At 58.6% G+C, this 18,197-nt stretch overlaps 1 protein-coding gene across 4 annotated transcripts in view; it reads right to left on the bottom strand.

The window, feature by feature from the left end:
• The window catches only part of KCNAB2 (potassium voltage-gated channel subfamily A regulatory beta subunit 2), an 89,251-nt gene that overhangs the window by 64,972 nt on the left and 6,082 nt on the right, over nt 1–18,197 (bottom strand). Inside the window, exon 1 of one of the 4 annotated variants that reach the window (XM_036925436.2) lies at nt 1,803–1,940. The exons of the other annotated variants lie outside the window; for them this stretch is intronic. The gene's annotated coding sequence lies outside the window, so the exon portion shown is untranslated. Of the gene's footprint in view, nt 1–1,802; nt 1,941–18,197 lie in introns of those variants that run through there. 4 annotated transcript variants of the gene reach the window in all.

Raw genomic sequence — 18,197 nt, 5'->3', positions numbered from 1 at the left:
CCCAGTTCCCAAGTAGCACCATAAAATCTTGCTCGGATTCAGACAATAGGGGGAGACAGTGCGCATGTTGCTAGGGGTTGGGGGTCATGGCCAGAGAAACCTCAGTCTTTTCTCCAAGCTCCCAAGGCCTGAGCCAGAGGAGCGGAGTGGCATGCTGACCCGCCAACCTGACACCAGCCAGCATGGATGTCACGTGGTCAGACAACAGTGGAAGTATGGGAAGACCAAGCTACGAGCCCCATGAAGAATTTCTTAAAAGGATCAGTCTAAAGATGTCAAGCTTTTCAAAGTAACATTCAAATGCTTATCCCCTGATAACAAGTTGACCCAGCAGAGACCCCAGGTCTAAACTACTGCAGGGCAGATCCCCATTCACATCTAATGAATGCCACAGATAAAAAGAAAGATTGTGGCCAAAAGAGCCCAACTTCTCCAAAATGTTGAAATGCTGTCCTCCCACAAGGCCCTCTAACCCTGGTCCACACCTGTTTCTTGTGCACCTGCACGCCGAGTACCTTCTGACAGAAGCGGAGGTCTGGCTGTGGCTCCTGGCCACGTCCAGCTGTGCACAGTAGTGGATGGGGTCTGCGGGGGTTTGCTGGGGTCAGCGGCCAAAGGCCCCCAGGCTTGGGAACAGTTGCCCTCCCTCCCTGACAGGAAATGGAGGCTCCGACCACGGAGCCCAGGGGACCTCATCTCTCAGCGGTGGCTCCCCCAGCTCCATACTGATCCAGACAACCACAGGTGGAAGGGTGCCATGCATGCAGGGTCCTCACTCGACACCCAGCCAGAGGGGGACTCCGTGCTTTACAGATCATGTGAGCTGCAGGGAGTCAGGGCAAGATGCAGAAAACAAGCCCACATGTGCTCTGGAATCTACAGCCATTCTGGAGTGTCCAGGCCACAGGCCTCCCTTCTGCCATTTGTACAGCAAAGCCCTCCTGCCCCACCCTGGGAGGCTCCCAGCCTCTTCCCCACCTCCATCTGGCCACTCTGGCCTCCCACCATGACCACACCCTGCACCAACATCCTGCTTGGGCCCAGAGGCAGAGGAGAGAGTCAGGCTAGGCCAGGGAGGGAGGAGGCACTGGGCTTTCTGCCCTCCCCCTCATGGTGACCACAGGCTGACCTCCAACACAGAACGACAGGGTGGTGAGGGCTTCTTGGGGTTTACCAGCCACCCTCCCCCTTGCTGTGCACTCAGCATTGCAGGAGAGAGGAGGGGTGGGGACCCATTTGTTTTGTTTTTAGGGCAGAAACCCTCATATCTTTGGCGTGTGAACACTTTCCACTGAGCTGGGAAATTGCAGGCCAGGGGCTCCTGGGAGGCAGCAGATGGGTAGGAATTTCTCCCTGGGTTTGCAGCGGCTGCTGGGCAGCTGGTGCTCCCCACCCCCCAAAAGGGAAGAGAGGTGGCCCTGCAGTGCTCTTGACCTCCAGGCGGCTCCTGTCTGGTTGCCCCAGGGATGAAAGCAGAAGCTACCAGCTCCTGGGGCAGAACTGTGTCTCCGTCAGACACCACCGAGTGCCAGCCTGCTGTGCCCATCTGCCTGTCTGCCTGCCCAAGCAGTCAGGGTCGTGGGGGGCCTGCCATTCATGCCCCTTGCAGGGAGGATGCATGCAGCTGCTCTGCCCAGCCTTTGGGTCAGGCAGCCAGGGCTCTGGAGCACAGAGTCCAGGGCACTGGCCCAGGTAACCCAGGACATAGGGGAGCACCCAAGCCCTGCTCAAGCTGCCGGGGTGCTGTCCCCCCAAGCACAAAACCTATGCTGGGAATAGGGTCCCTGAAACACCCTGGGTACCTGTTCCTGGATCAAAACAGCCAGAGGAAAGATCATTTTTGAGCAGACGAGGTGGAAGGTGAACTGCCGTGGGGCCACGGGGCCGACCAGGAAGTTGAATGCCATGCAGAGCGGGACGCCTGGCAAGCCAGGGCCCCCGGGGTGTGGCCTCCAGTTCCTAGGCGTGCCCTGTGGAGGGCCTCAACACCCCAACCCTCCTGGCGGTGCAGGAGGGGGCCGGGGTGTGAGAAGGGGAAGCTCACTGGGTGTGTCCCTGCTCCAGACCAGGACACGGGCCCTCTTGGACAGGTAGCGGCCCCTTTCTCAGGAGGGACGGGGACAGATCCATGCTGGCCAGCTAACCTTGGTGATGGAGAGTTCCTGGTTATGGCGCTAGTTTTGTGCCGGGGCTGGATGACCCCCTTCTACCTGGACCCCCCCATCTGATCGTCCCTGCAGCCTTGGGAGGTGTCTTGCTTCTCTCCCCACTCCACAGATGACGCCAAGAGTCAAAGGTCAGGCCCATGGCTGGGATTCCAACCTGGGGCTGGCCAACTCCGAGGCCGAGCTGGGCACACTAAGATGTCCCCCAGCCGATGGCGAGCCTGAGGCAGGCCCGTCTCATTGGCTCTCATCCCCAGTCCCAGCGCTGCTGGGACACAGCAGGTGCAAGCAAACGACATGGGGCGGTCGGCCAAGGGGATGACCGAAAGGGCCCCCTCCATGGGAGGTTTTCTCCTCCCCCATCACCCCTCCCTGCTCTGCCCTCACTTCTGGGAAGGCCCCTGACCTGGGGGAGAGCTGGGCAGAGGAGGGACCCAGGGAACATGCACCTCCCGTGTGCTGGCCGCTGGAGCTGTGCCGAGCCTGCAGCCCCGGCCACGGCCCACTCCCTCCTCATGGTTCCCCAGGTGAGCCGGGGGCTCTGAGCCTTGGCCAGGTGTCAGCCAGTTCAGGGTGTCTGGGTGCCGCTGTGGGCCCCTTGCAGAATTAAGATGCAGATGGGGCGACAGGGAAAAGAAAGAGGAAAGACAAGAGAGAAGTCAAGCTCGGGGGCTTAGCATCGCAGGACTAACTGAGGGGAGCAGGGGTGTGGAGGTGAACAGGGAGAAAAGAAGGATGGAGAGCAAACAGGCCATGGGAACAGGGAGCGCGGGGAGGTGGCGGACAGCCCTGTGGGTGCACCCAGCCCTCCTGCCTGCAGCCCTCACAGGCAAGAGCACTTTTACTCATGAGAAAGTCGGCCCGTCAGTGGGACAGAACCTGGTGCGTCTAGATTGGGCCTTTCCTCCGCCCGGAGGTGACCTCCTCCCACCCTGGAGCCACCCTCACCAGACTCAGACCCCTCCACGGCCCAGCATCACGGAAGCATCGTGGCCCCCTGGGTTTGTGAACACAGTCTAAATTCACCATTACCACGGATCCCTGCGCAGCAGGCAAGTCAAACATTTCGGACGCACAGCTGCAACCTTACCAGCTGCTTTGAGTTTTAGACGCAGTGAATCAGACCTCAAACCCAGCGTCATTCCTGGTCCTGAAAAGTAAATCGTATTTCTTTAGTCACCTGTCAGCTCTTCTCGTAAAAAGTGACTTCAGACCAGGTGGAAAGGGACTGTTCGCTGCTGGGCAGCAAAGGCAGATACACCTTGCTTAGTCCAGGAGCAGCTCCTCTTCGGCATTGATGCACCGGAGCCACGTATTTCGGCTGATCTGTGAGCGCAGCCCGTAGGGTTGCTGACTGGCCCGACTGCTGCCCATGAGCACCCTTTCCGGAGTTACCTTCCAACTGGCATGGCCTGGGCATAGTCCATCAGCAGAGTCCTGGTGTGGCTTCCAACGAGGTTTTGCTTTACTGATGGAAAAGGACAGAATCTTCTGGCATGTTTCCCCTCATGGAGAAGGCTGCCTACCAAGCTCGGCCTCCACTTTTGGCAGAAGGAGTGATGCTGGGGGTGGGGTGGGGATGTGTTTGTCTCAGGCCTGATTTTGGGGGGCTGCAGGGGGTCCCCCAACCACATGGGCTTGGGGTCTCCTCAGAGTCTTGTGCTGTCCTCCCAGCCTGGCCACAGAACAAGATCGTGTGCCAGACCAGTCTTGGGGCCACCAAAAACATCCTCCGTAGTGGGGATTTCATAGAGGTTCTAGACATTTCCACAATATAAGTAGAAAATACTGAAAAATCTGCCTTGATGTAATTCACATTCTTTCGGGCCAGGTCCCCCAAGTGTCGCAAGAGAACTGGGCTCACTTGTCCTAGACCCGCCTAGTGTGAAGAGCAGAGAGCCCAGGTGTAGGGCTCTGGAGTATGGGCTCCCTCTGCCAGATCCCAGGTTGGTAGGTCTCACATCTCTCCACCTGTGGGGTACTCTGAGCAGACCATTCCTCTGGCGGCAACTGAAATGAAGAAAAAGCTCCTCTTTATGTGGATCTTGAATCAGTGGGCCCACTTCGGCTCTCTGGGGACAAATCCAGTCTCTGCCTCCCACTGTCCTTGGATTATCTGAGGACATCTGGCATTGCTCACCTGCCCCATCAAGAGTAAACGTCACTTCTTTTGATGCACCCACACAAGGTTTCCAACTTAAGAAATACCATTTGGGCCGAAGTCATGCAACATGCTTCATGTGGCTGTCACATGGAACCCCTGTGAAACCTTACACATGGCCATGGACTGTCCATTGTGCCCACAAGGATGCTGAGGCCAAGGTCAGCTGGCTAGTAAGTGGCAGAGCAGGGACTTGATGGTTGAGGGTCTGACTCCAGAGACGGGGCACTTAACCGGCCACCCTGAGTGATGGCCTCTTTCCTCACAGGTGCTGTGGTTTGCTGAAATCCTTTGGAACATGACAGAGGTGGGGTATCTCAGGTGGTAGTCAGCAGCAGGGGAAGTGGGGTGGCCGTCCACCTTGTTCTGTGATGAGGCTGGAAAAGTGCTCCACCTGAGGAACTAGTCCAGCCTGTCACCCACCTGTGTTTGCACGGCCCATCAGCCACGTTTTTAAGTGGTCGGGGGAAAAACAAGAGAGGAAGACAATTTCCTGAAACATGAAAATTATGTAAAATTCAAGTTTCAGCATCCATAAAGGGTTATTGGCACAGAGCTGTGCCCAGGGGCTGTCTTGGCCTACCTGGGCTGTCATAACAAAATGCTGTAGACCAGGGGCTTCAACATCAGACCTTCATTTCTCGTGGTTCTGCAGGCTGCATGTCCACGATCTACGTGCTAGCAGATTTGGTGTCTGGGGAGAGCTGCTTCCTGGTTCACAGATGGCGTCACCTTCCTGTGACCACACGTGGTGGACAGCGAGCTTGCTTGGTCTCCTCCCTTCTTGTAAAGGCACCAGTGCCATCGCGGGACCCAGGCTCATGACCTCATTGAACCTAACTGCCTCCCAAAGGCCCCACCTCTACATCCCACCCACTGGGCTTAAGTCTTCCACTTTCTAATCCAGGGGGACACAGACATTCAAACCATCACTTATTTATGTATTGTCCATGACTGGTTCCACGCTGTGTGGCACAGCTGAGCACACAGACCACACTGCCACAAGCCTGGAACACTTGCTCTCTTGTCCTTCACAGAAGAGGTTTGCCCAGCCCTGCTCTAGGACCACAGCCATGCAGAAGGCATGTCCCGCTCCCGGAGCAGAGGCCACAGGCACCCACCCATCCCATTCGCTTCGTGCGTGCCCTGCGGAGCCAACCCCCTGCTCCTCTTCCCTCCCAGGCCAGCCTGCCCACCACCTGCACTTGCTTTCTGGGCCCAAGCCTAGGTCTTTACCTCTGTCCCTGTGGTGCTTCGACCAAGTGGGATGCGCTCAGTGCCGGGCTCCAAGCATGCCCTTGGTCTGCTCTTTTGTTCTTTGCTTGGGCATATCTCAGGTGGTTTGGTGACTTTCATGCCAATCCTGGGATTCTGTAGTGAGTTTTCATCCTTTGAGGTCACAGCTTCCTGTCTGGGGATTGGACATGCTTATCTGCTCTAATAACTGAGACCCAGAAGGCAGACCATGTGTAGGCAACGTGATCTGCGGCGTTCTGCCCACCCTGCTCGATGCCGCACTGTGGCGGGAGGCACAGGCAAGAGGCGTGTGGTGCCTGGAGGCGCCACTGGTCACAGTCCAGGGGAATTTACTGTGGGTGCGCTCAGCAATGTCACCACCACGCAACTCCAGCCCCGACCCATCACGGCATGTGTGGAACGTCTCAGAGCCTTCTTAAAAATGCAAACTTTCACAGTTCAAAAGCAACTTTTTTTTCCCCTGAGAGACACCTCTGCAATGACATGTGTAAATTTTCCAAGGGTTCCAGATAGGCTACATAAAAACATCTAACGAATTCAGGACTTGGCTGCATGGTCTGTTGAATGGATCTCCTTCCCTGAAGGCCCTGTGGCCCCAGGGGGGTGGACTTCTGCCATGGCTGAGGTTTGAAATGGCTCTACTAGACTCACAGAAGCCGGGGAGGTGGGAGCCCAGAGAAAGTTGCAGGGAAAGGGACCCCCAGGAGGGAGGTCCTCCGGCCCTGCCCTGTGGAGTCCTAGCTTCCTGTCCCCCTCAGATGTCTGAAGGGCAGAGCAGGGAGGGAAACCAGCAGGTGGGCCCTGGAAGGCAACAGGCGGTCCCTCTCTGCACAGCTGCAGTGGTCCATGGGTGGCAAGGGGGTGCCAGGGCACATGTCCCTCTAGCAGCGGGGTCTGAAGCAAATCATGTGTTTCAAAGTCCTTGCCCAAAAGATGCTCCTTATGTAAGAAAAACCTAATCATTGCAGAATCTTTTTTTTCCTAAAGCAATAATCAACATCAGCACAGTGCCACCACCACTGGGTGCAAACCCCATCACTAGTAGCTGTCCTGAGGCGGATGGGGTACATCCCAAGGGTGTGGGAACATATGAAACCCATAGATGAAAAACACTGATGGAGGGAGACAGCACGCTTGTCAGGAAAGGACCAGAGCCAGTACTTTAGGCTTTGTGGGCCGGTGTCAGTCTCCGTTGACTCTTCAACCCGTCGTGTGAAAGCAGCCAGAGGCAGTATGTCAGTCAAAGGCTGTGGCTGGGTCCCAATAAAACTTTATTTACAAAAATAGGTGGTGGGCTGGATTTGGCCCTCGGGCCATAGTTTGCAGACCTCTGATCCATGACATTTAAAGAAGGTGACATCCACAGTAATGACATCAGCCAGAAGAATGGGCCCTCGCCATGCCTTCAGCAGCGGCACTGCTGTGCAGGGAGCTGGGGCCCCGTCCGGTGGGACGTTCTGGGTCAGGAAGTGAAAACCATCAGGGTCGAAGATGAATGGCTATGGGCGGCTGAGCCCCCGTCACCGCCGCCGGGTGAGGTGGGGAGAATGCGCAGAGGCCCCGGGTGTGCCGAGTCCTCATTAATCCTGCTTTTACTTTGCTGGTAATTCTGACTTATCAGCGATTGCAGGCCTGATTATTCTGTTCCAGAGTAAGCATGTAAAGCCGTCCTCCCAGCCTTTCCCTGCGACACGCTCTGGGACAGCTGGCCGAGGGACGCGGGCTGCTGCCTCCGATGCTGTGCTATTTTTGGTCACTCCTTTGCCTCATTTATTTTTGAACTGAATTGCTCATACAGACTGTATGTTCTCTTTCTCACTCCTGCACTGAAATGAAGTAAGCGAAGCATTTTTAAAACCTCCTTGTGTGGCCTCATTAATGCAGACGAGCCAGAGCACCTGGAGACTGCCTGCTGAGGCGGCCCACCGGCCCTCCCGTTGGCCTTCCCCTGCTTTGTGAGAACAGCAGGACAGAGACCCGCACCTCACTGCCCTGGGCACCTGGGGAGAAGGCCGGGCCTTCCAGGGCCTGTACGGAAGCTCGACTTAGAACGGCTGCTGGTCCAGGGACATCGGGTGGTATGCGCGGAGGTGGTACCAGATGCCCACCGGCACAGCAGCCCTGGGCCACATCCTGGGGTGGGGACTGGTCATTGTCCTGGTGACCTAGTGCGGTCTGCAGAGGCACAGGGGCAGCGGTTTCATGTGCATCCACTTGTCCTCGCCCTCAAGCCCTGTGAGGTTGGGACAACTTATTACAGACGATGACAGCTGAGAAAACCGAGGCTCAGAGTGCTTAAAGTGGCCTGCCCACAGTCACCTGTAAGCGGCAGTCCTGCGGGGTCCCTCCCCTGAACCATGCCTGTGCTTCCACCAGGAGAGGAGCGACCAGAGGCCTCCTGCTGAGAGGGGAGCTCATCTCCGCTCCGAGCTCTCCTGGCAGTGGGGCGTGACTGGGCATGGGAGGCAAGGGCAGGGGTGGGGTGCTCATCTGGACCTCAGAATCAGGCACAGCCGGGAGGCCTGGGCGGGGGAAGAGGAGGCGACCCATGGCTGGTGGAGTCGGAAGGACGAGACCGAAGGTGGCTGGGGGGTGGCTGGGGGGGTTAGAGGAGGGCGGGGTCGCAGAGGGACCCCCAGGTTTCTTGAGGAGTTGCCAGTTTCTGAGGGAATTGGTGGGTGCAGCAGGCTGGGGAGTCCTGAGCTGGGTGGGGGCTGTGTGTGGTCCTGTGTGCCCACAGGCAGGTGTGTGTTCTCTTCAGCGGCTCTTCCTCAGTCTCTCGCTGGAGAAGTTTCTTCTCTTCTGCCACAGGGCCTTTGTAGGTGCCATCCCTCTGGCTGGGATACTCTTTGTGTCCCGCTCAAATGTCACCTCTCCAGAGAGCCTGTCCTGGGGCATCCTCTCTAGAATGCCCTGGCCATCAGGGGCCAGCCCTTATGTTCCCTGTGGAGCACGCCCCTCAACCTGCAGTGGCTGTTTACCTGGCCTCCCGTAGCTGACCGTGAGCCCGGGAGAGCAGTGATGGGTCTGTCTCTTCCCCATGGAAGCCCTCGGGCCGGGGCAGGGCCTTTGCTGAATGTGTGGAGGTCCACCATGCCCCCTCTGGCCGGCTGTACTTTCCTCCCAGTTAACACAGACTGCAGCGTGGGGCTGAGCAAAGCAAAGCAGAAAGTGGAGTGGGATGTGGTCATCTTCGGCTGCTGCTCTGAGGGACAGAGGTTATCTTGCAGCCTCCGTGGCCTCCTTTCAGGGGTTTTGTGGTGGGAGAGTTCAGCCCACATGGCCCAGGTCAGGATCTCAGGCCGCAGCTTGGCTTGACAGTCTCTGCCAGGCTGGAGTGCCCCCCAGGATGATGCCCGTTCGTGACATGTGCACAGAGCCAGGCATGCTGTGGGCACGCACGCACGGGTGTGCAGACCCAGGTATACACATGCACACATACCCATATTGCCTCCCTTATCTCCACCGCCTCCATCACCTCGTCATCCACCATCACCTCCACCTGCACCATCCCTATCACCCCCTCCTCCATCATCTCTGCCACTTCCTCCTGTCATCTCTATCATCTCCCGCCTCTGTCGCCTCCACCATAGGCTGGCCCTTCCTCCAGGCCTTCAGTGGTCTGCTCTCGATGTCTTTCCCCATGAATAACCCTCCAGGGCAGTTATTTGGCCCCCGTCTGGGCTTTGGTTCTCACCTTCACTCCTGTGAGCCCCACAGCTGTGCCTTCAGCCCACTATTCTGCCTGAGCTCAGGGTTCACATTCTCAGCTGCCTGCTGGCTTGTAAACAGGGGTATCCCCAGAATAGTCCCTGTCTCGCCCACCTCCACTGCCAGCCTTGGGAGCTCCTGCCTGGACCAGTCACCCACCTGCCCCGAGAGTCCCATTCCTATTTCTCAGCCACGGATCTACGGCACCAGGCCTTCTCTAAAGGACTTGCTGGCTGCCCAGGGACGTCCGCCTCAGGTCCAAGCACTCTGCTGGGCCTGCAAGCCATTCACAGCCGCCCTGTCACTTTTCCAGCTCCCTCTCTCCTCCCTGGCCCTCCCACACGCCTGACGTAGGCAGCCTGCTGCTCCTCCCTCATGCTCTTGTGCCTGTGGCAGCTCCTGTTCTGGCTCCCACCATCCCCTTGGGGGCTGCTGCAGGGCCCCATCTGTCTGGATGTCACCAGCCACAGGGTCCCACACAGAGGCTGCTTCCCAAGACTGGACAGGCCATCCCACAGTTTTTACAGCCGTCACCCTGGGGGTGGGTGACAGAGAGGACGGGGCGGGCACTTGCCCCTTCCAACACCCCATCCATCTGCATCTTCTAAATGACCTGAGTAAAGTCCCACAACTCTAAGAAGCAAACAGCTGGATAGGCCAGCCTCACCGCAGAGCCAATAATTTGCCCCAGACACCACGGTGATTTCTGGGGAAGGCTCCCTACAGCTCTCTGGCTTAAGTCTTTGATACTCAAATGTCAGCACAGATGCTGGGCACCCTCATCTCCAATAACATCCCCCACCCCCAGCCTAAATCCAACCAGGGGACATATGGGGTTGATGTCCCCCAGGCCACCCCATCTCTTATTTTCACCTGAGCAGGGGGACGGAGGGACTCTTCAAACTGCCCTGATAACACGAGTAACCCTGACCAGGTGAGCTTGGGGACTGGGGACGAATGGAGGAGGAGGGGAGGGACACACTCCTGAATCCCCAGGACCCCGTCAGGCTGGGGTTTTCCATCTCGAACCATACTTGCTGAAGATGATTCTTGAATCTACTATCGATCTACTTATTATTTCCACTACCTTTGAATTATGATGAGTAACGCTAGATTTCTCTTTATTGCAGAGACAGCAAGTTTTATTTCAAAATAAGCTTCAGAAAACATTTTAACCAACTAAACGAAAAAACGCCCACTCTGAAGGAGGACCAGTAGAGCACATCTCGGCCTGAGCCCAGCATGACGGGCCAAGGACTGGCGTGCGGTAGTGCTTGCCAAAGACAGAGGGGGCGACAAAGCCGGACAGGGAGCTGCTGTGAAGGTTTTCATAGCCTGTGGGCCTCGTGATCTCATCCCTGGAAATCCCAGGAGACAGCCTGGCAGGACAAAAGTAAACCCCAGGCCATCACGCGGGTCTTCCTTTCCTTTGGTACTAAGTTCACATCCCCTTTTGTGCGAGTGTCTCAGAGTCCCTCCCTTGCAGGAAGTTTATGGAGAGAAACGAGGGAGAGCCCAGAACCTCGGCAGGATGGTGTGTTCCAAGCCGGCCCCGGTGAGCGGCTGGGGAGCCAGGCCACCATCAGGCTGCCCAAGGCCTGAGCCCCCAAGGCACAGCCCCTCTGCGGAGGCTCAGGGGAGATGAGGGTTGCGCGGGAGGTTAGAGCTCCTGGTGGCTCTGGGGGGCCTTGTCCTCACCAAGAGCATTTCTCATCCATTTTGGTGTCAAGACCAGCTCACCATATACTCCGGAGAGGAGAGGTGCTTACAGATAACAGCGGAACAAGGGGGACCTGTCCCTGGTGCTGACTGTCCTTTGGACAGGCCACCACCAGGGGACAAGGGGCCTCCTGCTGCAGGACTGGGGCTTAGGAGGGTGTTTCCCTTGTGAAACCCAAGCCCTGCCCTTCACACCCAGTAACAGCCTGCAGGTCTCACTGGCTCACCTCCAGTATCCCCCCCAACCCTCACTGGTGCCTATGAGGGGATTCTGGTAAGGCAGTGGCTCCTGGCCCACCCAGCCCTCAGCTCCCGAGGGGCGGCCGTGCAGTCCCAGGGGGTCCCAGGCAACAAGGGCAGGCTGCATGGGGCCAAGGCTCCCTGTGGCCCCCAGGGCTGCAGCAGCCAGCCCCTCCTGGCTGGAGCCTCAGAGCCAGGACCTCTGCCTCTGCCTCTGAGGGGGCATCCCTGAGCCGGCGACCGAGGTGGGGGCGGTCTGAGGACACACGCCCCTGCCCTCCTGTGATGGTAAGAACAGTGGTATACGCCGCATCTGTGGGAGGGCCTGGCTTCTTCGCTCCTTTGGGGACTCCACAGTAAGGGCGGACTAAGAAATGCCATCTCCTTTCATAGCTGACTGAAGTCTTTTTAACAGAGCCCAAGTAGGAACACCCAGAGTTGGAAGGACGGGAAGGCAGCCTTGTTGGAGGACTGCCGGAATGGCTGCTCGCGGTCCGAGCCTGCTAGCAGGCAGGGGCTGCCGATGGGGAGGGGCCCGGCTCCCCGTGGATAGTGGAGATGCTCCCAGCGTCCCTGGCTTCCTGGGCAGAGGGGTGGGCTTTAACTGCCTCCACCTCAGGATGGGAGAAGGGGGGAGGCCAATGTCCTGCAACTCGAGAGACAGTCTCCTTACACAAGGCAGTCACACCGCTGTCATCCTGCACCCCACGCAGTCCCTGGGTACCCAGCCCTCCCCCAGCTGTGGCTGGGGTCTCTTATCGGGAGCCCCGGACGGACCCATATGCTGGGAGCTGCCCATGCAGCGAGCTGGCGGCATGGCCTGCTCGTGGGGGGCTGGTGCCCATCCTGCCTGCTGACATGCGTTTCTGTGCCAGCACAGGGGGCTGGTCGCAGGGTGCGGGGAACAGAGCCGTCTACTCCCGGCCAGCCCTGCACAGGGCCACTCTGGCTATCGTGTCCAGCCAGGACTCTCCTGTGTGTTTAGCACAGTGCCTGGCATGGAATAAGGCTAGCTGTCCACTGCGGGTCTCCATCGGGTCTCCCACAGGGTTGGTGCCAGATTCCTGGGTGGCAGCTCTTAGCCTTGCACTTCAGTTCGGTCCCAGTAATGACCCTTGCAAGACGCTGGGTACAGCCCATGGTTCCAGCTGCAAAGGGAACTACAAGCCCAAGAAGGACGCTTGCCAGGCAGCGGATCTGACAGATCTGCAGTCCCCTAGAGACTGCAGCATGAACCCCCCCCTCTTAGGGGAGGCCTAGGCTCGCTTCCTAAAAAGGGGGTTTACCTGAGCACTTCCTGTCTCCCCCAAGGGGAGGCACCACCCTGTCTCACCTGCTCACCTGGGCACCCTCAGGTGAACTCCAGTAAGAGGAGGGCCCCCAGGCTGCTGAGCCCAGTGCTGAGCCAGGAGCGGGGCTCTGCCTTCCAAGCACTCCAGCAGCAGGTGTGGCTGGAGGAGACGGCACACTCAATCCCGTTCCTTATCACGGGTGAACACAAAGCCCCAAGTCGGGGTGTAACTGCTGCCCCTTTCTACACGAGACCACCCAGCACAACCCAGCAGGACCCTGGGTTAGCACCCTTACTCCTTAGCCAGTAACATCTGATGTGCCCCCCCGAGGAGAAGAGAAACGGGAGACTGGAGAGCAAGGAACACACGAGGCTGTGGAGGGGGCCCTGGGGCTGGGGCTGGGGCAGGAATCAGCGGCGGAGACCCACGGGAGTGGGTTGAATTGGGCCCCCCCACAAAAGCTAGGTCAAAGTCCCAATCCCTGGTCCCTCATGTGGCAAAACCATCTTTGTGGATGAAATTACAGCAAGCCCGTGATGAGGTGGGCCCTATGTCCAGCAGCAGGTATCCTCACAAGGAGGGGACACAGACACAGAGGAGAGGAGGTGCAGATGGAGGCAGACATCAGGGTGAGGTGTCTACAAGCCAAGGATTGCCCAGGCTGCCAGAGAGGCCTGGAGCAGACTCTCCCTTCGAACCTCTGAAGGGGACCAACCCTGTCGACACCTTGACCTCAGACTTCCGGCCTCCAGCACTGTGAGAGAATAAACATGGCTATTTTGTGGTGATTTGTTCTGGCAGTCCTAGGAAACTAACATGCCCCCCTAACCTTTAAAACCGTCTCACCTTAGCAATGCCACATGGGAAGCAGGGCAACAGCCTTCCCTCGGGAGAAGCGACCCTTTGCCGCACCCCAGCCCTGGTTCCGTTCTACACCTTGTGGGAGAGGGAGTTTGCAGGGAAATTTCAGTGGCCCTGCTATGCATCAGCAACCATGAGGCTCCCAGGGCTCCTCTCCCCGCTCTCCAGGGGACTATAAGAATAAATAACAAATGGTTTCAAAGAGGATTACGGCCCTAGCACCACATGACAGGGGCATGAAAGATTAATATCTTGCCCACGCAGCACTACACCAGCAATTTGAAAGCCAGCTTTACTCCACCACATCCATTAAAGGTTTTGCTGAATTAAAAGATATGCAACAGAAAGCCGGCAGGCACTGCGCCTTTGCAATCACCATTAACAGAAAAAATATGCTTTTAATGAAAACACTCCTTGCTGCAAAGGTTGTGACGAAGCTACTCCATTGAGGTTTGCTTCTGGATGTGCGGCACAATATTTTGGGAAGAAACTGGGTAATACAGGTCTACAGCCTGGGATCCAGAAATCCTACTTGTATAAATGTATTCTAACGGTTCAAGTAAGGAAAGAAATTCTGTACGCACACAAACGTTCACTGCAACTTTACTGGGAAGGGCGAAAAGATGCTGAATCCTGAAGGAAATGCCACTGAGGTGAATTATGGAAAAACCAGAGGACATAACGCTGTCACTCAGACTGACCATCGCCCTGTTTGGGAGACTGCTCGCCTGATGCTGTGCGGGGAGCAGAGAGCAGCTGCAGGCAGAAGCTGCCAGCACATGGGGGTTCCTTCTCCCGACCACATTATTCCTGCCTCTGCCTCAGCCTCAGTGACCTTTCTGGTGGGAGACCTGTGTGCACGAGGCAGGGAGAGAGCTGCCAGGGGTGGCACGGGAGTCCCACCCGAGGTCCTGTGGGCACCACTTGTAGAAGGGAGCTGGGGCCAGGGCAGCTGGTGGGGACTGGGCTGTGCTTCCCTAGTGTTCCCCCTCACCAGGCTTTGGGGTGACCCTGGCCCAGAAGCAAGGCCAAGCACCAGTATCTGCTCTGTTAAATAGACGGTCTGGGACGTGGGGCTGGGAGTCCTCTGTGGTCACATTTCGGCTCTGTCCTCTGGAAGCTGGTGGCCCGAGCACAGGTGTGATGCCCCTTCTCACCAGGAAGCGCGGATCAGCTGGCAACCTGCCTTCGGGCTGGCTGGAGGCCCCGGGGTAGAGGCACGCGAGGTCTACGCAGGGGGCCGATCAACTGCAGATCTGTGACAAACGGCAGCTGCCGATGCAGAGAGCGATGGTGACGGCGATCACCGTCATCCCCATCATCACTGTCGGCATGACCCCCACCACCGTCGCCGAGACCGTGGCTGCTCTGCCCTCCCTGGGAGCTGCCTGGTTAGGGTGTGGCTGGATCATGCCCAGGGGTAGGATGCTTTGGGGAGGGTCTGTTGGTGGGGTGGCCAGTGAGGGGGAGATGAACTCGGAGTTGGCAGTGGGGACGGCTTTGACCTGCACCTAGGGAGCCCAGGCTTGGTCCCACGGCTTCAGCCTAAGGCCTCGGAACTCGTGTGGGTGCACTGCAGGCAGCACCTTCAAGTGGGGCCTCTGCAGGTTCTGCGTGGAGGAGTGGCCAGAAGGGGAGGCGAGAGGGCAGTCCTGGCCGAGGGCAGTGCCAGGGCCTGGCAGGGTAACTTTCTTCCGAGTCAAACTCCACAAAGCACTTGCGGACTCCTCAGGACTGTGGCATTTACCCCTGCACCCTGGAGCCTGGGCACCAGTGCTGGCAGGGAGCTGGGAGGTGAGGTGCTAGGACTGCAGGCACTCTGGAGTGTCTGAAGCCAGCTGGCCCAAGGGGCCCTGCCCCCTGCCCGGGCAACATTCATCCAGGACAACGAGCATCTCCCTGGAGGACCAGGCACAGGCCGTCTGGCACAGGAAGGGGCTGGGGGATGTGGAGCACCTCCCGGAGCAGGTCCCACGTGTGGAGCAGGGCCCTAGGGAGGACTTGCCACAGGTCTGGTTTCTGCTCGGGGATTTCCTTCTCTGAGGGTCCTGAGTCAGGTGGCAGCCACCCAGTCTGTGGCAGAGGGTCCACACCCGCCCCAGGTCTGCAGAAGGCAGCTCCAACTGCGTGGCTGGGCCCTGCGCTTGCCGTTTCCTGCCCTGCTCTGCCTTCCAGGAGTCTGTTGCTCCTGAGGGCAGAGCCGGGGGCACAGAGGTGACAGGGAAGACACCCCATCCTCGAGGGACACACGGTCTGGGAGGGACCACGTGCTGGCAGCAATGACCCCCACAGAGCGCGGAGAGTCCTGTGGGATGCCGGCGCAGGGGCCGCACTGCGACCCCAGCTCTGCGAGCAGGTGTGATTCCTGCCCGAGCCTGTTTCCCTCTCTCTAAGACAAGGAGGCTGGACCACATGGTGTCAGAGAGTGGGGCGCCTGAAGGGGCATTCCGAAGCCTGATGGCTGGAGGAGCTCAGGTCCACCACACCCAGTGAAATACAGCCCTAGTGGGTTAAAGTGCTTGCTCGCTCTGGACTGCTTTGGAGACCAGGGGGCCTGCCTGAGCGCTGGGACAGGTGCCCTCTCACCCCTCTGAGTGGCTGGGGGGAGGGTCCCCTGGCCCGTGACGCCTGTTTGCAGAGTGTTGGGTGAGAGCCCAGGCTGCACCTGCTGCTCACACAGGCTGCCACCCAGGGACTCCCCCTCCCTGGGGCCCAGCCAGGACCTCGGCACCCACTCGGCCCAGCAGGTGGTGGGCGCCTCCAGCAGATCCCCAGTTACCATGGCTACCAGGCTATGGGAGGGTGGGGAGAAACCCTCTCCCCCGCATCGCTCCCAGCTGTACCCTGATGGGCTTTGCCAGAACCTTCCAGTGAGGCAGGAAGCGAGGGCTCTCCAGCTGGACACACAGGCTGTGCGTGTGTATCTGGGAGGGCAGTGGCGACCATCTGGAGCCGCACGGGGCCCCCGAGGACCCACAGGGCAGGGCTGGCCGGCTCCCTGCCTCCCCCAACCCTGGACGGATGGCTCAGTTCAGCCCCACAGGGGAGGAGAAGGACGAGAAGCTCCCCGAGAGCCTTTCCTGCCCACGTGGTGTCCCTTGAGTACTTCTGCGGCTTTCCTGCTTGGCTCTCCCAGCCCAGAAGGCTGCCCCGTCCCACGCCCCCTGACATCCAAACATGGCCCCACGGGGTCAGGCATGGGCTCCACCCTTGCCTCCTCCTTTCCTGACCACATAGGACGGGCACTGGCTGGTTGTGCCTGCTGGGCCTGCCGACGCTGCTGTGCCTGAGTGGCACCCTGGTGTGCTGGGCCCCGAGTCCTCTTCCCCACCGACTGTGAGTGGAGGGCGGCAGCCTCGCCTACATCCTGCTGTTTGCATCAGTGACAGGATTCGTGAATGAAGCCCCTGCAGAGCCAGGGTCGGGAGCACGCGTTGCCCATGCGCCACCACAGCCCCTCAAAATGTAGCACCAGGCCCGGGGCGGCCAAAGAGTCTCATCTGGACACGCCTCTTTAGGACGGTGGGTCCATGTCCCACAGCAGCCTGCCTCGTGTACCTTCGAGGCATCTCCCGGACCCGCGTTTCAGGAGGAAGAGAAAGGGCAGCGAGGCAGCACCCCCAGTGCCTCCAGAGGGCTAGCGGCTGTCCTCTCGCAGGTAATTTCCTGGGCGGCCCTGGCTCCTGTTTTCAACGGGCTGGTGTAAACAGCAAGGTGTCCCCTGCTCCTGGGAAGTCACAGAATGTCTTTGGCCCTGTGGGAAAGGGTGATTTTTTTTTGGTTGGCATTTCCAATTCCTGTCCCGGGCATCATGTGTCCTTTGTAGGAATAAAGGGACAGAGATGGCTCTGGGCTCCCTCTCCTTCACATCTAAACACCTCCTGGCCTGGGTGACTACAAATACCTTCACACTAGACGGAGAGGCAACTCCCGCTGGGCGGGGGCCGGGGGGGTGAGGAAGCCGCTGAGCAGAGGCAGGGGAGGGGAGACCCCAGGATACGTCCTGAGTGACAGGACGGCTCCTGCTTCCTCCACACCACACCTGGCTAGTGCCTGGCCAGGGGGTCCGCATCCCGCCCCAGCCTCACTGCACGAGGATGGGACACTCACAATAGCATCTCGCCCGCACGTCATGATAAAAGCTCAGACTGAGATTCAAAGCTGGCAAAAGCACAGCAGGTTGTTCCAGCAGAAGGCGGGCTCCACACGCTCTCAAAGAAACCCTTCTCCCCAGGGCATCCAGTGGTCACAGGTAAACTGGACGAGATGGAAAGTGTTCCTCAAAGTGGGGCCTCGGACCGCTGGACTATGGACGAGGTGCTCTGGAGCTGCCCCAGGACCCGTGCGGGCGGTTTTGGCCCCAGACCCCTTGGTCCTGGTGTCGCACCCATGGCTTGGGACTGCTCGGGATGGCTGGATGCCCCCGAGCCCCTGGGCTTACCTCTCTGCATTCATGCTATAGGCAGAGCTGTCGGTGAAGCTGGGAGGACGAGCCCCAACCCCGTGGCTCAGTGTCCCCAGAAATGCTCTCATTAGGGCAGGAAACAATCATGCATGAGGAAATTACCTGCAAAAGGACCGATGCTAGTGGAATGTTGCCAATGGACCCAGTTAACCAGAAAAGTGACATTGCTTCCCTCCAACTTGCCAACCCCTTGAGCACGGCAGTCCTCGCAGCCCCTCTTCTGTTTTCACGGTCAGATTTCTCCAGTCACTTTTGCAGCAGAGTGTGAAGGGTAGGAGAGGGGCCCGGCACCGAGCGGCCTGGCTCCACAGACCCACTCCATGGCC

This window comes from Manis pentadactyla, chromosome 4, assembly GCF_030020395.1.
Source record: "Manis pentadactyla isolate mManPen7 chromosome 4, mManPen7.hap1, whole genome shotgun sequence".
In the NCBI taxonomy this organism is placed as follows: Eukaryota; Metazoa; Chordata; class Mammalia; order Pholidota; family Manidae; genus Manis; species Manis pentadactyla.
The sequence above is the reverse complement of the archived record's forward strand: the minus strand, read 5'-3'. Positions and strand labels throughout refer to the sequence as shown.